Below are 19,358 nucleotides of genomic sequence, written 5' to 3'. Positions count from 1 at the left end.
GGAGATGCAGCCATTTAAATCGTTGAGTTTATCATTTAAATCGTTAAACGCAAGGACGATCCATCATAACCCACACCCTCCCCCTCACACTCACCTACTACTGCCAACATGAACAAACTACTACTAATACTACTACTAATACTGATACTGATACTGATACTGATACTGTTACTGCTGACATGGACATCGACTCAAAAAGGACTTGAAAACACTGTTGGGTTCCCCTTTTATGAACACCATTTTTATATACCAGTTCCCAAAACCGCTGGGAACACGTTTTTATATGGCAGTTGTAAGCTAGAAACACGTTAATTTATTTTTTTTTGTCGACCGGAAGACGTCATTGGAATACGTCTACATACGTCGATGTGTGTTGGGACTACGTAAAGAATTGGTTCAAAGCACGTCAAACATAAGTTAGAAATAAGTTTCGCGTAAAAAGACATTACCGCGACGTGTTTCGACTTATGAGTAGCTTATAAGTAGCCTTTGTGGACGTGTGTAAGCGTCCACATATCGTGTGTAAAACTTATCCCCATCGCATGCAGAACGTGTGTCATACGCCAAGTACGTCGTAAAATTTTGAACATGTTTAAAATTTCTTGACGTACTCTACTTACTACGACGTATGATAGCGTACTTTAGCGTTCTACTCACGTATACCAAACTCATACCGTATTTGACGTGCCCCAACGTTTTAGACACATTTTTCTTAGGTCGGCATACGCTGGCAAGATCGCCAAGGTGTGACCGCGATGTTGACACTTCCATTTCTACGGCAGTTACGATTCGAATCGTTGTGCGTCAGCCTTTTAATAGGCTACGTCACGACATCGTCGGCAATGCGTGCAACGCGCTATGCCTAAGTTAGACTATCGTTGGGCATCGGTTGTGTAGGCCGACAACAGGTTCAGCATTCGTTGGTATAAGTTATCTATAACACAACGAAACGTTCTGTGTCCGTTACCAATGCGTTATACATAAGACTAAGTCGCTATGAATACGTCTGAATCTTAAAAAAAAAACATCAAAAGTTCAACGTAAGCCAGCGTTTTACATACATTTTAATACGTTGCCATCGCTGGCTAAAACGTCAACGTGTGACCGGGCCTTTAGGCAGCGGTGACTGGCACCGCACTCTGCGTCGCTTTTCTCTCACTACGTTGCGTGATTTTGGAGTTGGCCGGCGTTCCATCAAGGAACGCATTTCAGAGGAGTCGGAGTGTTTCTTAAGACACGTATCTACTCTAAAAGGTAAGTGCCAAATCCCACTTTTATAACGTCTGCCACTGAAGGTGGACGGGGATCATGTTTTAAACGCTGTTTGTCTTATTTGTTTGTTTGTTTGTTTGGCAGTCTGTGAGAGGGGTATCTCAAAAACGTATGAATGAATTCAGATGAAACTTAGTGGACAGGTTAGGTGTGTGACGAGGAATATTTGATAACATTTTGGTGAGGATCCGGATCCTATAATTTTTTTAAAGTAGTATTTCATCACCATTGAGAAATCTGGCCAAAAACGATATCTAGCACAAGATCTCAAGAGATGAGTAATGACAAAACTTGGTGGATGAGTTGGTTAGGTGACGAGAACAAGCTGATTAGATTTTGGCTCAGGTCCAGATGTATAAACTGTTCGGTCTGGTGGAGATACGGAAATGAGATGCAATGTTGCAATGCTCAAAAATCCTGCGCACTATGCAGAAATCAAAGGAAACTAGAACGGAACTCAGAGCACGTAATCCTACCGCGTGTGTTCTTTCTGAACAAAAAATACCATCGTTAACTGAACATACTGCTATTATGGCTCACATACCTGTATCATCCGTGCATCATATTTTGTCACATTTCTTGGTATGGGTTATGAACATCATAAATTTAATTCATCACTCGCATCAGATGATAAATCAAATACATGAAGTTTTAGATTTTTTTTGGATAAGGATTTCAATTTGACCAATTATGGCTGGAATACCATTTCTTCGTTGACATCATCGGTATCACTCTACATACCCCAAAGGGTGTTGATGACATATGCCAATTTTGAATTGTTTTTTGGTTGAGTGGTTTTAAATGTGATGTCCAATTTTTTTTCCTTTAATCCAATACGGCTGCCATCGCATATGACCTACAACATCAGAGTTCGCAATAAAATATTCTCCATGGGGAGTCCCTCCTATATTTAAAGTTTTACATCGATCAGACAAGTGGTTTCAGAGAACCATTTTTGAAGCGAAAACATATAGATACAGACACACCGACAGATACGGGTGTTGCAATCGTCTCGCAACCCCTCCGGGGTGAGACTAATAAACATTGAACAAACTGCTCTCAACTTACCTGTCATTCCTCCTCCCTTCATCCTCTTATTTATTAATTTATTTATTTAAATTTCCTTCACTCGTGATGTAAAGGATATTTCCTTTTTCATTTTATTGTCCTCCATACTTTGATTTGGATTAACTACTTCTCTTGTATTTCTGAAGTGGTGCAACACTAACTCCACCATCCACTCAATAGTTTCAAAACTTGAGTTGTGCATTGGTGCCCCCACTCCACTTTTGAATCTTAAGCAAAACATTTTTTGCCAAAAAAGATTTGAGGTAACAGGTAAACCTTTTGCTCATTCTGAAATCGGTACAATTGCACTAAAATGAGGGTGTGTTGGAGCTGGGTATCTTTTTCTTTGGTTTTGAGAGAACTTGAAAAGCAGGCTTCCCTGTAACCAAAGAAAGAATGTAATCGCGAATCTCAACACAAAATTAGCGATCTGCTTGGGTGGCAAAAGAGGTCAAAATAAGTTTATTATTATTATTATTATTTTTTTCCCTGCACCCAATGCAACAGTATGAAGGAAGTTTCCCACATCAGATGTTGTGATAATTTCTCAGAGATTGTCTTAACAACTAACCATAGTTCTGTTGTTGAAATCTCTTTCCCCATCCATTGTTCACTTTATCCGACAAACCTTGTGAATCACATCCAATCCAATATAAAGGTCTGTACTTTGCCGAAGCATTTGTACTGCCGGAGAAGTCTGTTGGCAGAGATAATGCTGGGTTGCTTCCCCCACTCTTCGCCCCCAAGGAGATGTCAAAGTCGGAATTTGGAATTTTGCTTGGGTGCTGGCCTACGTTTGTTTTCCAGCACCATTGTCAAATTTACGACAACAACTATTGCTACGAATACTACGTTACAGTATGCGGGATCTTGATGTCAATCAATGAATATGAGTCGACCGAACTTCTGCCTGAGCAAATCATCCATGGTACAGCATACGGCATACTAGTCGGCTCAAAGGCAAGTTCTCTACCTCTGAGCCATCCTATCAACTCGTAGCTCATGTGTAGACATTACATCACAAGAGTTGAATGACAACTTTTGAACTTAAAAATGAAAGACTAACATTGACGAAACAGAAGGCATATCCAATGAATTAATTTTTTGAGTGGACATTAATAATAATAAATTTCCTTAATCCCAGTCAAAGACCAATCTAGAGTCCAAACATCGGACCTGAGCATCTATAAAAGAAACAACAATTAAAATGGATATCTTCCTTTCCCTTGATAGATATTTTTCCCGCTAGATTCGATTATTTTGTGAATATAACATTTTTAGGTCATGTCAAGATGTATATTTGTCCTAAAAATTTCCTAGGAAATCCGAATCAAAATGTTAACCGTGAGATCGTTTGCATTCTTTAAAGTTCTGAACAAAAATCAGGATTGAGATCAAAAACAGTAATCTGGATTTTGATGTTCATTGTTCCTTAAATGATATTAATTGTGAATCTAACCTAATTGTCCTCAATTTCTGATAAAAAAAAATTTTTTAGGAAAAGCCTTTGAGCCAACATACTTCCTCAACTCAGCGGTATCAAACATCATTTGCTCAGTTGTATTCGGTGACCGCTTCGACTACGACAATGCCACATTTGTGAAACTTCTTGCAGTCTTGAACGATGAGATGCAATTACTAGGAAGCATCTGGATTCAGGTGTGTGTGTGTGTGTGTGTGTGTGTGTGTGTGTGTGTGTGTGTGTGTGTGTGTGTGTGTGTGTGTGTGTGTGTGTGTGTGTGTGTGTGTGTGTGTGTGTGTGTGTGTGTGTGTGTCTACATCTGTCCGCCTGTGTCCACAATGTGTGGAAAGTAGACGTCGGGATCTTTCAAAGCAAAAGCACAGCAGGGGGATGGCTTTAAATTTTTGCTGTCTGTTAAAGGACTGTGTTGTTCATTGTGATGCTGGTCCAAGTCAGGTGACGATTTATCAAAGAACGACAACTCAACAAGCCTTCGTGGTTCCTCACAATATTCCTACTGCCCTATTAAAACAACAAAAAGGATTACGGATCTAGAAGAGGAAGAATGTTGCATAATTTTATGATTGGGAAATTCAACGTTTATTTTGCCAAAGGATTTGACAAATAATTTATGATGCAGCAGAGTCATGATGTTCATGCATATGAATATTTTTTTGTTTACAATTACCTACAAATTGCACGAAATGATATCAGCTGTGTTTGACTTTGCTCAGCTGTACAATGCATTCCCTTTGCTTCGTTACATACCTGGATCACAACTCTGCGTTGTCAGAAAATCGAGGAAGATTGCCAACTTTATTCAAGGAATAACTACACAACATCAGTCTGTTTTTGATGCCTTCAATCCCCAGGATTACATTGATGCATTCCTCGTGAAACAGGCGAAGGCAAGTGTGTGTGTGTGTGTGTGTGTGTGTGTGTGTGTGTGTGTGTGTGTGTGTGTGTGTGTGTGTGTGTGTGTGTGTGTGTGTTTGTGTGTGTGTGTGTGTGTGTGTGTGTGTGTGTGTGTGTGTGCGCGCGCACGCATGTGTGCGTGTACACACGCGTGTGTGCGTGTACTGTCTCATTAACTCCAAAACCATAAAACCAAGCAGCCTGAAACTTTGCATACGAATGAAACTCCAAGGAAATGCAAGAGTGAAAATTGGGTGGTTGGGTTAATTAAAACACCCCTTTTGAAGGTAATTAACGGCCTTATTTAATTACATCCTTCATCAGACGATCCTCAGCCACCTCACTCTCTGAGTCTTAAGGTGTTCGGGTTTCCTCTCCTACCATAGGGGTTTTCAAAATACATTTCAAGAAGTTCCCTATAGAAATGTTCCTTCACATTCTGATCTCTTATTTTCCATACTCTTCTCCTTGCGACATAAGGTTTCCTCTTTTCGCTGCTCCAACTTAACTTTACATCACACACTAGCAGCTGATGTTGTAAGGCACATTCTTCTCCACCTATTGTTTTCACATCTTTAACCAACTTCCTATCTAATCTCCTTACTAGAAAGTAGTCTATTTGGCTCTTTGTACCTCCTGACTCATCAGTAATCGGTCTGCTCAGCCTCTTCTTAAACATTGTGTTGCAGACGACCACATCTAAAGCATCCCCAAACTCAAGTATTCTTACACCTTCAGTGTTTCTTACTCCGAAACCTGACCCACCATGCACACCCTCGTATCCTTCTGCCAACGCTCCAACATGTCCATTCAATTCCCCTCCAATCACAACAACTTCTCTCTCGCTAATCCCTGAAACAACATGCACAAGTGTGTCCCAAAACTCATCCTTCTCGTCCTCACATAATCCTATCTGTGAAGCATATTGTTGTGGTTGAGGAAATTCGCAAACCACCATTCAGGTCCTGTAGGTGAGATATCTCTGTAAGTACATGTGTAGTTAGCCCAAACCCGTTGTTTAGAGGGAATAAATGTGATTCATTCGGGCTGCGACCCTTTAAGATAGCTGTTTTTCTGTTCTATCTTTATTTTGAGCCAACCACGTCTCAACCGCCATCACACAACAACCACCAACCGCAACGCCGCTTCACAACAACAACAACGCCAACAGCCACGACCTTTACCTTCACAGCACACCATCCCGCAACCATCGCATCACTGCCATTCCAAGCGTCACCGTGGCCAGGGACCGCCACTTTAGACCCTCCACCACCTTCGCCTCTCCTTCTGCGGTCTTCCGCTTGTGGGCACCGAGCGTCAGGCTGTCCTGGCCTCGTGCGGGACGCGCGCCGAGCCCCTGGTGCAAAAAGCGACCTTTCCGAGGAGAAGTCGGATCAGGAATGATACACGCCCACTTCCGATCCGTCCTATCAGCAAGCGCGCGGCGATTTGGCCCCGCCTCCAGGCGCGTCGGAATAGAATCGATATATGCAAATTCGAGGATCAGGGGAGGTTCACGCCCACTTTTCCTCCGTCCAATGGGCAAGCGTGGCTCCGCCCCCGAGCTCATCCTGATCCGGGAATTTGCATATGGGTTCTCCTGCCGTACTATAAAGCGCCGAGCGTGGGGCGAATTCAGTCAGTTTTTTGGGCTCGGGCGAGTTGGAGAGGTGTGGCAGTGGTGGAGTGTGGCAGCAGCAGTCAAGACGGGTCTGGAGGAGAGTCGGTCTGTCGGAGTCGGAGTCTGTCGGGGAGCTGCAGAGAGGGGAAGCCAGGAGCACGTTCGAGGTCGCAATGGAGTCGCTCATCGTGGGACCCAAGCAAGCCAGCTATCCTCTTTCCCCAGAGCATCAACAATTTCCCCCTCTTCCCCCCCCCCCCGCGCTGAGATAGTGCGGAAAGGGGGCCCCGTTTCCACCCCATTCCAAGCAGTGCCAACGAAACCCGCGGAGGAGCGCGGAGTCGGGGCACCGCCGCCACATTTGCGGCTCATCACAAGATGGGTAGGCTCCGCCCGGTCTCGCGCCCACAGGCCCCGTCTGCCCCCTTGTCGTTAAGGGTGGCCCTTTTCTTTTTCTTTTGAGTATATGTGTTGTCGGCGCCGTCTGTAAAGTAAAACTGTGTAAGTGTTGCTGTGTGCTTGCGTATTCGGTAGTATCTCTGCATTGTTGTGCTTCTTTTGTTGCAATTGCTTTTGGTGCATAATTGTTGTAATTGTATATGTGTGCTTTCCGTGTGCCGCGGAATAAATGTGCCTCATGTTGAACTTTTTTTCCCATTTCGCTTCGTCTTTTCTTTAATTGAATCTCCATCTTACTTCACGTAAAGGGTTGGTAGTAGGCTAAATACGCCCGATAATTAATCGGAACCGTCGAGGTCGACGATATAACACCGCTCGGTTATCCCGATAGTACGGAACGGGTCGCTTCAGTGGCCCGTGTCCGGAGTCGACCTGCGGCGAGGTGCGATCGCCCGGTCTACCCTCCGTGTGGGTACTTAGGTAGGTCGAATTTGGCGAACAACCCTATTCCACGCGGGGGGCCGATTGGCACGATCGTGGTGAGGCCGAAAGGCCCACCCCTGACTAGTTCCCGGCGTTAGTCCGAGAGGGTCACGACAGAATTGTCCGTCCGGTGGGCGACGTGCCGCGATTCGAGTTACGTGGCCGCTCGCACGCCGGTGGGCGCGAATTCGCAACAATATGTTGATACTACTGTTAATATACACTTATCAAACAACAGCTTTAGGACTATAACTCTTGCATTTACCCTCCTAACCTCCAACACCACCTTCACCAACTTCTCAGCCACCATAATCCCAACACCACCAGTTCCAGAGTCACAACCTATCCAAAATAATTCACACCTATCATTTCTACCTGTGACCATTCTCGCAGGTAGAAATGCCCCTTCCACCATAGCTACGGGGTGGCACTTCCCCCCTTCCCAACATAATTCATAGTAAATATCATTTTAAATTTACCATGAACATTCACAAGCCCCAGATATGTCCTTCCCATCGATGTTGAGAAGCACCGAATCCAGAAACACGTCCATTCTCTCGAAGCAATGCCTTGGACCAGGCCTTGTACCGACCTACATGGTCAGGAGTTTGCAATACAATCAGTTGCCTGTTCAGTGAGCTGAGAAAGTTCTCCAAGTCTTTCTTTGTGCAGAGGCACAACCCTTTCTCTCTGTTTCCTTTCCAATATTTTTGGCTTCTTTCAGAATATTTTCAACTTTGTGAGGTCAAAATGCTTATCGTGGACACACAATATATTATATTCCGCCCTGATTTTGGCATTTCCTGGGGTTTCTGTGCAGGCGCACCGAGCATTTTGGGGCGGATTGCATCATTTCAAAGGTTGCATGTTGAGACCTGTTGGAAGCATTGCATTGTCAAGGCCAGAGATCATGCTGAGGAAAACACAAGCTCAAAGGAGAAAACCCAGCTGTCATGTGGATAATTACCTTGTGGCTGACGTTACATTCTCTAATATTGTTGCGGGGCCAGGTATCGGTGGCGAGCACGACCGCTTGAGGGAGCAGTAGAGTCGGCTCCACTGAACACACCGGAATTGAGGTCGTGCCTTTTGGATAAGTCCGAAAGGCACGGGTCCCTTACTGGACCATGAATCGCCAATAATTTGACCGCGTGGGGTAGGGTCAATTGCCAAACTTCAATATACCTAATTACCCATGCGGACAAAGCTACCGGGGAATTCACACCCTCGATGGACCTTCCGCAGAACAAGCCGTTACTGAGCCCGAACCGTGTGTAACCCGAGCGGAGATTACCAAGGCCCGTCGGACCAAATGAACAATTTACGGCCTCGTTATTTCTCAATACACACCGTGCCAAGCCAATGAAAGAAACACAGAAACGAGCTGGAACATTTAACAAAAGGAATATTTATTTATAATGGGGCAGGGGAGCACGCAAGAAGGCAGAGTTAACCGAATAATGAAAGAATAGCAATTTATGTACAAGCACTTATGCAGTTTTACTAAATAGACTGGCGCCACAAACGCACACACACGTACACCCAAAAAGAAACGGACCCGTCAGGTCTTTATTGGTGGCCTCCAGCTCGAGGAAAGGCGAGCTGGAGGTCAGAGCCTATCCTTGGATCTTCCTGCCTCGTGCGGTCTTCGAAGATCCAGTGTGGCAGTACTCGAACCCGCCATACAATGCCGCTCCAAGCCCAGGCAGGCGATCCTCGCAGGACAGGCTCGCAGGCACACAGGCCACAAGAGAAGTTGCTCTGTTGGCGGTACCCCAGGAAGGCGACGACTGGCTTCAGAAGACCACCAGACGTCCGAAGACCAGAAGACAATTCCTCCGAAGACCAGAAGACAACTCTCAACAACTCTCTACTCCCTGAACTCTCATTTGGCCCACATGCGCTTCTCTTATCCCACGCTCACACTCCCTCATTGGGCAGAGAGAACACTCTATGCCCATATTTGGAGCCAAGCCAGAACGAAACGTTTGTGCCCACATTTGGGGCAAAGCCAGAGCGAAACGCTGGTGCCCATATTTGGTGCGAAGCCAGAGCGCAACGCTTGTGCCCATATTTGGGGCGAAGCCAGAACTAAACGCTTATGCCCATATTTGGGGCGAAGCCAGAGCGCAACGCTTGTGCCCATATTTGGGGCGAAGCCAGAACGAAACGCTTGTGCCCATATTTGGGGCGAAGCCAGAGCGCAACGCTTGTGCCCATATTTGGGGCGAAGCCAGAACGAAACGCTTGTGCCCATATTTGGGGCGAAGCCAGAGCGCAACGCTTGTGCCCATATTTGGGGCGAAGCCAGAGTGAAACGCTTGTGCCCATATTTGGGGCGAAGCCAGAGCGAAACGCTTGTGCCCATATTTGGTGCGAAGTCAGAGCGCAACGCTTGTGCCCATATTTGGGGCGAAGCCAGAGTGAAACGCTTGTGCCCATATTTGGGGCGAAGCCAGAGCGCAACGCTTGTGCCCATATTTGGGCGAAGCCAGAGCGCAACGCTTGTGCCCATATTTGGGGCGAAGCCAGAGCGCAACGCTTGTGCCCATATTTGGGGCGAAGCCAGAGCGCAACGCTTGTGCCCATATTTGGGGCGAAACCAGAGTGCAACGCTTGTGCCCATATTTGGGGCGAAGCCAGAGCGAAACACTTGTGCCCATATATGGGGCGAAGCCAGCACACCAACACCCAGAGAAACCCTGCTGAGCACACTGGACTCCGCCCACGTACGTGCTGACACGCATGCGTGCAATGGTGCCGGTGGATGATGGTGGAAGGAAGCGAAGGCAGGTGTCATTGTAGTTGTTTTTGGTAATGTAAATCCTATCAAAATAACTCACAGCACACGTACAATTAATCACCCATGAAACATAGGACGGGACCCTAACTAGAAACACATACTTACCGATATAGCTGAGCTATAGGACCTGGCTGTTGTGTGCAGTAAGCTTCCAAATTCGCAGCAATATGTCTCATCAACCTCCTGCTGTGTCCCATGTTCCCTGTGCCGGGTCTTTCTCGTTGGCCGCCCGCTGGAGTGGACGTTTACAGGCTTGGCGGCCATGATTTAAGAAGTCTTCCGTCCATCTCGAGGGTTCTACAGCTGACTTTGCCAGCATGGCTTACGGTGCGCCAGCCAAATAGATCCGTAATGATGTTCTTTGGAAAGTACGTAGTGCTTTGCCATGTGCCTTTGATGTTTGTGCCCACAAGTTCTCCACCTGGCCTCGGCTGAAAACAGGAAATTTTTACATAATGCAACTTTAAACTAAGTGTTTTAAAGTTTACATACCACCACCTAAGTACACATTACATGACTACTTTATTCTGGCAAGGATCTTGCTCTAAAGGGAATCTAACCTGTGCGATCACACGGTCCATGCTAAAGTCTTCAGACTATATCTATGGATACTCCGCTCTGCCATTCCATGGAACGGTCTCTTAAACTGACAAAGCAACTGTGATTTAAAAACTCACAAACCTATCACTACAAACAACTATCTTTTTTAAAATAACTTGGAATTTATTGAAATTAGTTATACGAGTGCGGGCCCGTAGGTGCAGCTTCGTTCCTTCACTCTCGTAAATGACGACTGGATTGGGGCATTATTTCAATTAGATCGGACCAACCGTATCATAAATGGCCATAACTTGGGAAACACCTGGGAAACATACTCAGGTCCCCAGCATCAATTGTGACATCATATCAAACGAAGAAGAAGAAGAATTGTGATGCTCCCCCTCTCTCCCCCCCTCTCTCCCCCCTAGTCTCGCCCCTCCTCTCTCCTCCCTCCTCTCTCGCCCCTCTCTCCCGCCCCCCTCTCTCGCCCCCTCCTCTCTCGAATTGTGACGCCCCCTCTCTCTCGTCCCTTCTCTCTCGCCCCCCCCCCAAAACCTTGGGATTAATTAATAATTTGAACAATTAATTCAAACCTTGGGAAAAAACAGCTTTCAAACCTTGGGAAACAGCTGAAACGGATGAAGAACAATATCAAACCTTGAAAAGGCACATTTTTCCCAGCGTCAATTGTCCCCAGCGTCAATGGTGACGTCATACCAAACGAAGAAGAAGAATTGTGACGTCAATCGTGCAAAAATAAATAAATAAATAACCATTAATTGTGACGTCATTCGTGATGTCATAGCACCGTGTCTTGTCATTGGTTGACAGATAAATGGCCGTAACTTGGGAACCGCTTGTCCAATTAATATCAAACCTTGAAAAGGCATATACTCAGGTCCCCAGCATCGATTGTGACGTCATACCAAACGAAGAAGAAGAATTGTGACGTCAATCGTGCAAAAAAATAACTAAATAAATAAATAAACATTAATTGTGATGTCATAGCACCGTGTCCTGTCATTGGTTGACAGATAAATGGCCGTAACTTGGGAACCGCTCATCCGATTAATATCAAACCTTGAAAAGGCACATCCGCGCGGCCCCGGCAATATTCCTAGCAAGTTTCAATCAGATCGGACCGGCGGTCACAGACAGACACAGACAGACACAGACAGACACAGACAGACACAGACACACACAGACAGACACAGACACACACACACACACTCACACACACACATTGCTGGAATTATAGATAGATTTTGCGAAAAGCTGTAAATATCTATTCTGAAACATCCATTTTGATTTACTTTTTTATTTTGCAATTTCAAATATACTCGAACCAAATTCGAAAGTGTTCAACAAAAATGTTTGCAACCAGAAAATTGAAAACTTTCTTCACAGTGTGATAAGAATCCTTAATTCTTGGGATATTTTATTTGGCATGTTCCTGAAAAAATTTAAATATCACTTGCAAGGAATGTTTTCTATGGTCTCTATATGACCGCTGTTTGGATGAAGTTTCCCTTTTGCTTCAGGAGAACATGTCAGAAACAGGTGAAAAGATATTTACCGATGAGCACATGACATTCGCCACTCGATCTCTGTTTGTGGCTGGCAGTGAAACGACCTCGACAACATTACGCTGCGCATTGCTCTTCATGATCACGCACCCGGATGTGCAGGGTAAGAGGCTGACATCTTTGCTTTATTGCAGACCATAAGCATTCTAATGATCAAGAACAAGAAACGGGGAAATCGTATCATTAAAGACCACTTTTTCATTGGGATGCCAGTGCGATATACAAGGTGGACCATAAAAAAGGGCAACATTTGATCATGTTAAGGTTTTATTCGCGTTATGACTGTGAATAAATTTGAAATTTCCTTGCATTGCCTGAGCTGAGTAGAGGGAAAATGAGAGTTGTGGGACATAGCATCCTCACTATTTTAAATGTAAGTGAATAGGGTGAAAGGGGAAAAGTTTATGACCATCCTTCCCTCCCCCCCCCTCCCAATTTTACATGGAAGTGAATGGGGAAAAAAAGGAAAGACTATTTGACCATCCTCCCAAAATATCACCCCTATTTCTCCATCTTGATATCTTGACATTTTATCTTATCACCTTGGCACATCTTGCCATCTTTACATTAATTAATTAATTCATTCATTGTAAAGACCAATGGTCTCTTTGGTCATTAAAGTCAAAAAGAGAACCCAAAAATATTTGGTTGTTTTGTAGTTTATCAAAGTGTTCTATTTTCTTATGGCTTTCATCACAATTGAGAATGTAAATAAATGGCATGTTGGGAATTGTTTCTTGGTTTAAATATCTTTGTTGAGCAGAGATGAAATGATAAACCTCTCTCAACATTGGTTTGAGCTCCTCCTGAGCCAGATATCATTTTGAGATTGTAGTAAATTATTTTTTCGTTGATTATATTGCAACCATCAAAGTTTTCTGTCCATTCAAGGGTGTTTACTTTTTTACATCCTTTAATTCATTTTTGTATTTAAATGTATTTGCTTATTTGTTTAAACTACTTTTGCTTTGGTTATATCTTCAACAAGGTTTATTGTCCTCACTGAAGGAGAGGGTATTGCATTTGGGTCTGTCTGTTTGGCACACTATTTTTGGCCACAGTTTTCAAGCAATCGTTCTGAAATTTTTTGTGTATGTCGTTGACTGGCCAAGAACAGCAACACTTAATTTTGGTGAGCATCCGAATCCGGATCCGGATCTGAGAATTGTTTTTAAGTGACTCTTCACCATTAAGAGATAGGGTGAAAAACGATATATAGCACAATATCTCAAAAGGTTATGGATGGATCCTGACGAAACTTTGTGGACAGGTTGTGTGTGCGACAAGGAGGAATCTATTAAATTTTAGTGAAGTTTCGGATCTGATAATTATTTAATCTTTTAGTGATTCTTCACCGTTGAGAGATGGGGCTAAAAACGCTGTTGCATGATATCTCAAAAAGTTGTGGACGTATTCGAATTAAACTTAGTGGACATGTTGGGTGTGTAACAAGGACTAATTGATTCGTTTTTTTGAAGATCTGAATCTGGATCCGAGAATTTTTCAAGTGATTCTTCATCATTGAGAGACAGGGCCAAAAACGATATATATAATATGTATACATATATATATATATATATATATATATATATATATATATATATATATATATATATATATATATACATCACAATGTCTCAAAAGGTTATGAATGGATTCCACAGAAACTTTGTGGACAGTTTGGGTGTGTGAAAAGGACTAGTTGATTCAATTTTGGTGACGATTCGAATCTGGATCCGGATTCGAGAATTTTTTTTAAGTGATTCTTCACCATTGAGAGATGCGGCTAAAAACTATGTATAGCATACTATCTCAAAAGTTGTGGATGACTTGTGACAAAATGAGGTGGAAGAGTTGGTTGGGTGACAAGAACAAGCCGATTTGATTATGGTTAAGGTCTGGATTCAGATCCGACCTATCAGTGGGAGACAAAATTTAAACTGTTCAGCCTGGCAGAGGTATGCGCTCTACCGAGCGCCAATCCGTTTCACCAAGTGTCACTGAGTGATTTTTCATTTGTTTGTTTTTTTTGTCCGCACAGAACTTTCATGTTTTTCTCCGCAACCACTTGTCGGATTGAGACAAATTTTTTTCCATTCATGCGACGACTCATGTGGAATATTATAAACATAATTATGATGTCATAGGTTACATGGTGTGGTAGCCATTTTGGTAAAATGGGAAAATTTTGGACTTCTATCTCTGAAACCGCACCAAGGATAAAAATTGAAACTTGGCACATGGCAAGTACTTGGCACATGGCAATGAGCGTGATTTTTTTTTGATGACATCATAGGTGCCTTCCTAATGATGTCATAATTGCATATGTAGAATGCTGATCATATGTACACCTGATCAGTATGAAAATTTTTGAGAGTCATCTAGGGATAAAATGATCCACAGAAAAAAAAAAAATTGATGATCTCATCGGTCATGTGATTCAGCAGCCAGATTGTTTTTCTTTTTTTTACCTTCAAAAATGTTCTCTGAAGTGACTGAACAGATTGAGGCAAAACTTTACATGTATGACCACCTTTCCATGAGGAACAAAAGGTTGACGCATATATGACATCATAGGTCACATGGTATCATCCATCTGATGAATATCCATTTATTTTACAGTAAATGTGGCTGATAGTGGTACTCTCCTTAGATGTCGCATCAGAATTTCATGTGGGGCGAGACCCTTTTTTCTGTTTGCAATAGATCACATTGCTATTAGTGCTCTGGGTAAGGCATCTGGCCATTTTCAACCTGTCTGGCTGCAAATTTTTGCTAGTTTATTTTGTTTTAGAATCCCATTTTGTCATTCCCCTACTCCAGTTGATTGTGGATGATAAGGAGAATGAAAATGCTGCTTTACTTACATGGCTTTACACAACTCCTGTACTATTTATCCAATAAAAGGTTCCCCGATCACTAGAGAGTTTACAAGGTATGCCAAATCTGCATTTGGAATCTCTCATTAGCACTTTAGCTCCTGTGGTTGCATCTGCTTTTCTGCATGGATAAGCTTCAACCCATTTAGAAAACATATTGACTAATATGAGGATATACTCATAACCACAACATTTTGGCATTTGAATAAAATCCATTTGTATATTACAAAGGGGCCCATTGGAGGTGGGTGTGCTACAAACACAGTTTGGTCCTTTCCCTGGGTTATATTGTTATGGATTCGACGGTGGCGCAATTCGCACCCTACTCTTGACAGCCAAATGTTGAATATTCGGCGTCACTTAACAGCACCGCCGTCTCTGGGGTTATAACGCCGGCTAGTTCGGCACAGGCCTCGGATCACGATACCAACATACACCTGGGCCTTACCAGTTGGGGAAATAGACCCTGGCTACAGACTGGGTTTGTCAGAGACCGAGCGAAGTCTGCCAGTCCGTAGCCTGTTTGGTTTTAAATACAAATTGAGTGGATTGTTCCTCAGCGCAGCACGAATAGATTCAAAGTGGCAACTTTCATATGAATCAGCCAGATTTATTGGGGACACATCGGAGAAACACAATACAAGCAAAGCATTCATGAACATTATCATTCATCTATAACCTGCTCTTAACTAGGGAACTACGGATACGGGTTTCGCAGGGAACCCTAGCGAGATAAACCTTAGGCCTGGATGACATGCAGACAACATGCAGACAACATGCAGACAACATGCAAACAAGACACAGAGTACTTGGTGATGCCTTATGGACGAGGGGAAAATGTCAAAGGCACGAATGCGGCTCGTGAGAAGCCGATATCAACTTATTCGAGCGCCCAAGCTCGAGCACGCCGCATGGCAAGATGGCAGCGTCGTCCTTTTGTCACACCGCTCACGCACCAGCCTTGGTGTGTTCAGCCCCTGTAAGGTCGACGGCACAAGACAGTCAGTTCTATGGTGAGTTCCAGCTGGTTTCTCCAAGGTCTAGTATGCGAATCCAGACCTGGCCTGTTCACTCGACTAGGCCAAATCGGGGTGTTGGGCTCCGCAGGCGGATCGACGGGATGAAAGACGTGTCAAGCCGTGCAGTGAGTAAGGACAGTTAGAGGCTCCATGACTGGACTCCAGATGAACCTGTCGATGACTTCCTCATAAAGTCGATCGCCGACTCCCCTCATGTAGTTCCTCTTGCCTTTTGGGGCGGGCCTTTTCACGAAGCCGATCGCAGACTCACAAAGCCGTTCCCAGGCCGACAAAGCAGCCAGTTCCTTTTACAGCAGATCGCAGACTCTCACACTAGCTGTTTCTTCCTTGCCTTTCCAGGGCTCGCTCTCCTGGAACGCCTCTGGGGATACGTTACTGGTCCATCCCTCCAGTCCGCAGCTGCTCTCCACCAATGAGCTGCCGACACGTCTCGCCGACCGACACTCTCAGAGCGCTGGGTGGGGGCTAGTTAGAAGGGGGGGAGGAGTAAAAAGAAGCAAGGTGCCTCTCGGTACACCACAGTAGGGTGAATATACTGGTTCTGGCTCACTTTTCCCCATGTAAATGAATGGGGGATTTTCAGCGATTCATATTTTTTTTCCATAAAAATAAACCCCCTTTTTATCCTAAGGTATATTTATTTGTCTCCCCTTTTAACCTGGGGACACTTTTTTTTTCAAATAATCCATGCAATATTGAGATAATATTTGGATCATGGGGTGTGGCGCTGCCGGTACCTGTGCGAGAGGACGAAAGTCCGAGTCTTCAGGTCCTTGGTACTTCCAGTCTTGCTCTATGGGTGCGAGACTTGGACTCTGACCAAGGATCTGAGACGGAGACTTAATTCCTTCGGTACCAGGTGTCTTCGGAGAATCCTTGGCTATCGCTGGTCGGATTTTGTGTCCAACGAGCGGTTGCTGAGAGAGACTCGGATGACATTTGTTACCTGCATAGTCCGTGAGCATCAGTTGCGGCTGTATGGACATGTGGCTCGTTTTCCTGACGCTGATCCTGCTCACCAGATTCTCTCAGCGAGGGAGTCTCATGAGTGGAGGAGGCCAGTGGGCCGACCACGTGCCTCATGGTTGCAGCAGGTTGACCATCATCTCAAGGAGATGGGGATGGGCCTGGCATCTGCCTGGGGGATGGCCAGACGGAGGCCCCTGGAGTACCGGCGGAAAGTGGACGCAGCGACGCGCTGTTCTGGCACATGCTCCCATACCTGACCTGACCTGATATCAATAATTTTTGGAGAGATAATTGTTCTACATTATGTAGTAAAAAGAAATTTGAGGATTACATGAAGCACACGACTGAAAAATATAAATATATTGTTGTGAAACAAGATGAGATATTAAGGGATATATTTTTTGTTTTATAAACAATTACATATATAAATGACAACTATTATTGTAAATCTTGTGGGTAAATCTGCTTCTGGAAAAAACTTTCATAAATCAAGGTTCTTGTGTAGTACAAATGAGAATATTGTAAATTTACTTAAAAAACACCCCGTGATACGCATTGTATCAACAACAACTAGAGCAATAAGACCTGGAGAAGTAAAAGGTGAAGTTTATCACTATATTTCAGTGGAGGAACATATGCGATTGAGGAATGAAGGTCAAATATTTGAGGAGGTTTCTCTTGGTACAACAAAATATTCACATTGTAAGAGTGAGTTAAGGAAACTAAAATCTGGTGGTCTTGGGATATTAGAAACTAATCCAGAAGGAACGAGACAAATTATTAAACATCTGAGCGGAGTGAAGATTTTATCATTCGGTTTTGATGTTGATGAAGAAACTCAACGAAAACGTATGAAAAGCAGAGATGCAAGTATTAGTGAAGAAGAAATTACAACTCGCATTAATGTTAATAAAGAATTTGATGAAATATTTAAAGAAAAGGATTTATTTGAACACATCTTCTTGAATGATGAAGAAAAGGAAAATTTCCCTGTTGATCTTTACAATTCATTAAATGATATTTTACAATAAATAAATGGATGCAAAAGAAAGAGCAAGAAGATTTAAGGAACATCAAGAGTTGGTTTCAAAAGTTGTAAAACAGCAGGAAGACATAAAGAAGAAACGCAGACAGAAACTAACGGGCGAAGAAGCATTTGAAAGAAAACAAGAGAAATTTTTGAAACCACTTTTAAAAACTTCCCAAGAAAAAATGAAAGATGTTTCCACAGTTCCCACAGTGGAATATACTCCTAAAAAACTTCAAATGTTAAAAGATTTTGATCAAATGACGGAGGAAGAATTAGAGCATTTAGGAGAATTAAAGGTATATGATGATGAAGGTTTATTTCAACAACTGGAAGAGATTAATCGACCCCCTGATTATATTGTGAATGCTGTTCAAAACAATGAATATTCAGCGGATTCAAAAACCAAAGCAGGACTCATTCCAACAGAACAACCAGCAATATTTCATCTTGTTCAAGAAAAGGTATTGATATTTAATGATGAATTAAGGTTCTTGAGTTCTGCTCAACCCCCTGTTAAACTAACTCCGAGATTAATGTTTCTTCTCACAAAAGATGGAAGACAAGGTTCAACTGTGAGGGATGAATCAAAGTATATTGATAAACCATTGGATATGAAAAATAATGATGATAGAGTATATATTGATCTGCTGAACACTCTAAATTAAGCCTGGTGTTGGCTTAGTGGTTAGGGTGGCGGCTTGGGATCCCAGTGTCCTGAGTTCAAGCCCCGTTGGCTGCTGAATTAACACCAGGGGGTTGACTCAGCCTGTCATCCTTCCGAGGTCAGCGAAATGAGTGCCGGTGTACTGGTCCCGGTGTATGCCCCGGTTAGAATAGGTGTACCATATCCCTGTGTGTCGTAAGAGGCGACCAGGGTTGGCGTCAGGAAGGGCATCCGGCCATAAAACATTGCCTCAAGAAAAAGCCAAACCCCTGCACAGCAGGGAAAAATGGCTGTAAAAACGGTCATTTTGAACACTCTAAATTATAGGGTTAGTATTTCTAGTAAAAGTAGGAAAAATGAGAAGGAGAAACACATTATTCAGGCTTTAAGTATCCTTGGTTCAGGTATTAGTTTTCTTCCAAATGACCCATCACAATTAGTTAATAGACTTATTGTTGTTAGGTAGTAAGAAGGCTGGAAATAACAATTGTTTTAATGAAGCATCAGCCATTTTAGACCAGTTGATGAACATGAAAATAATTAATAAATCTCAATATAAAGACATTTTATCTCATATTAAATAAGATGAGAAGCACAATCCTTAGTTTCAATTTCACAACAAGCGAC

General features: G+C 43.4%; 1 pseudogene across 1 annotated transcript in view; it reads left to right on the top strand.

The window, feature by feature from the left end:
• The window catches only part of LOC147021163 (cytochrome P450 2C5-like), a 68,093-nt pseudogene that overhangs the window by 5,608 nt on the left and 43,127 nt on the right, over positions 1–19,358 (top strand). The window contains exons 5-8 of the transcript XR_015060623.1: positions 1,117–1,254; positions 3,839–3,999; positions 4,537–4,716; positions 12,108–12,252. The product of XR_015060623.1 is annotated as a cytochrome P450 2C5-like (transcript). The remainder of the gene's footprint in view (positions 1–1,116; positions 1,255–3,838; positions 4,000–4,536; positions 4,717–12,107; positions 12,253–19,358) is intronic.

Source organism: Eptatretus burgeri, chromosome 8, assembly GCF_056783735.1.
Source record: "Eptatretus burgeri isolate ZD-2024b chromosome 8, Ebu_testis_v1, whole genome shotgun sequence".
Lineage (NCBI taxonomy): Eukaryota > Metazoa > Chordata > Myxini > Myxiniformes > Myxinidae > Eptatretus > Eptatretus burgeri.
Note: the sequence above shows the minus strand (reverse complement) of the source record. Positions and strands in the feature narration are given on the sequence as shown.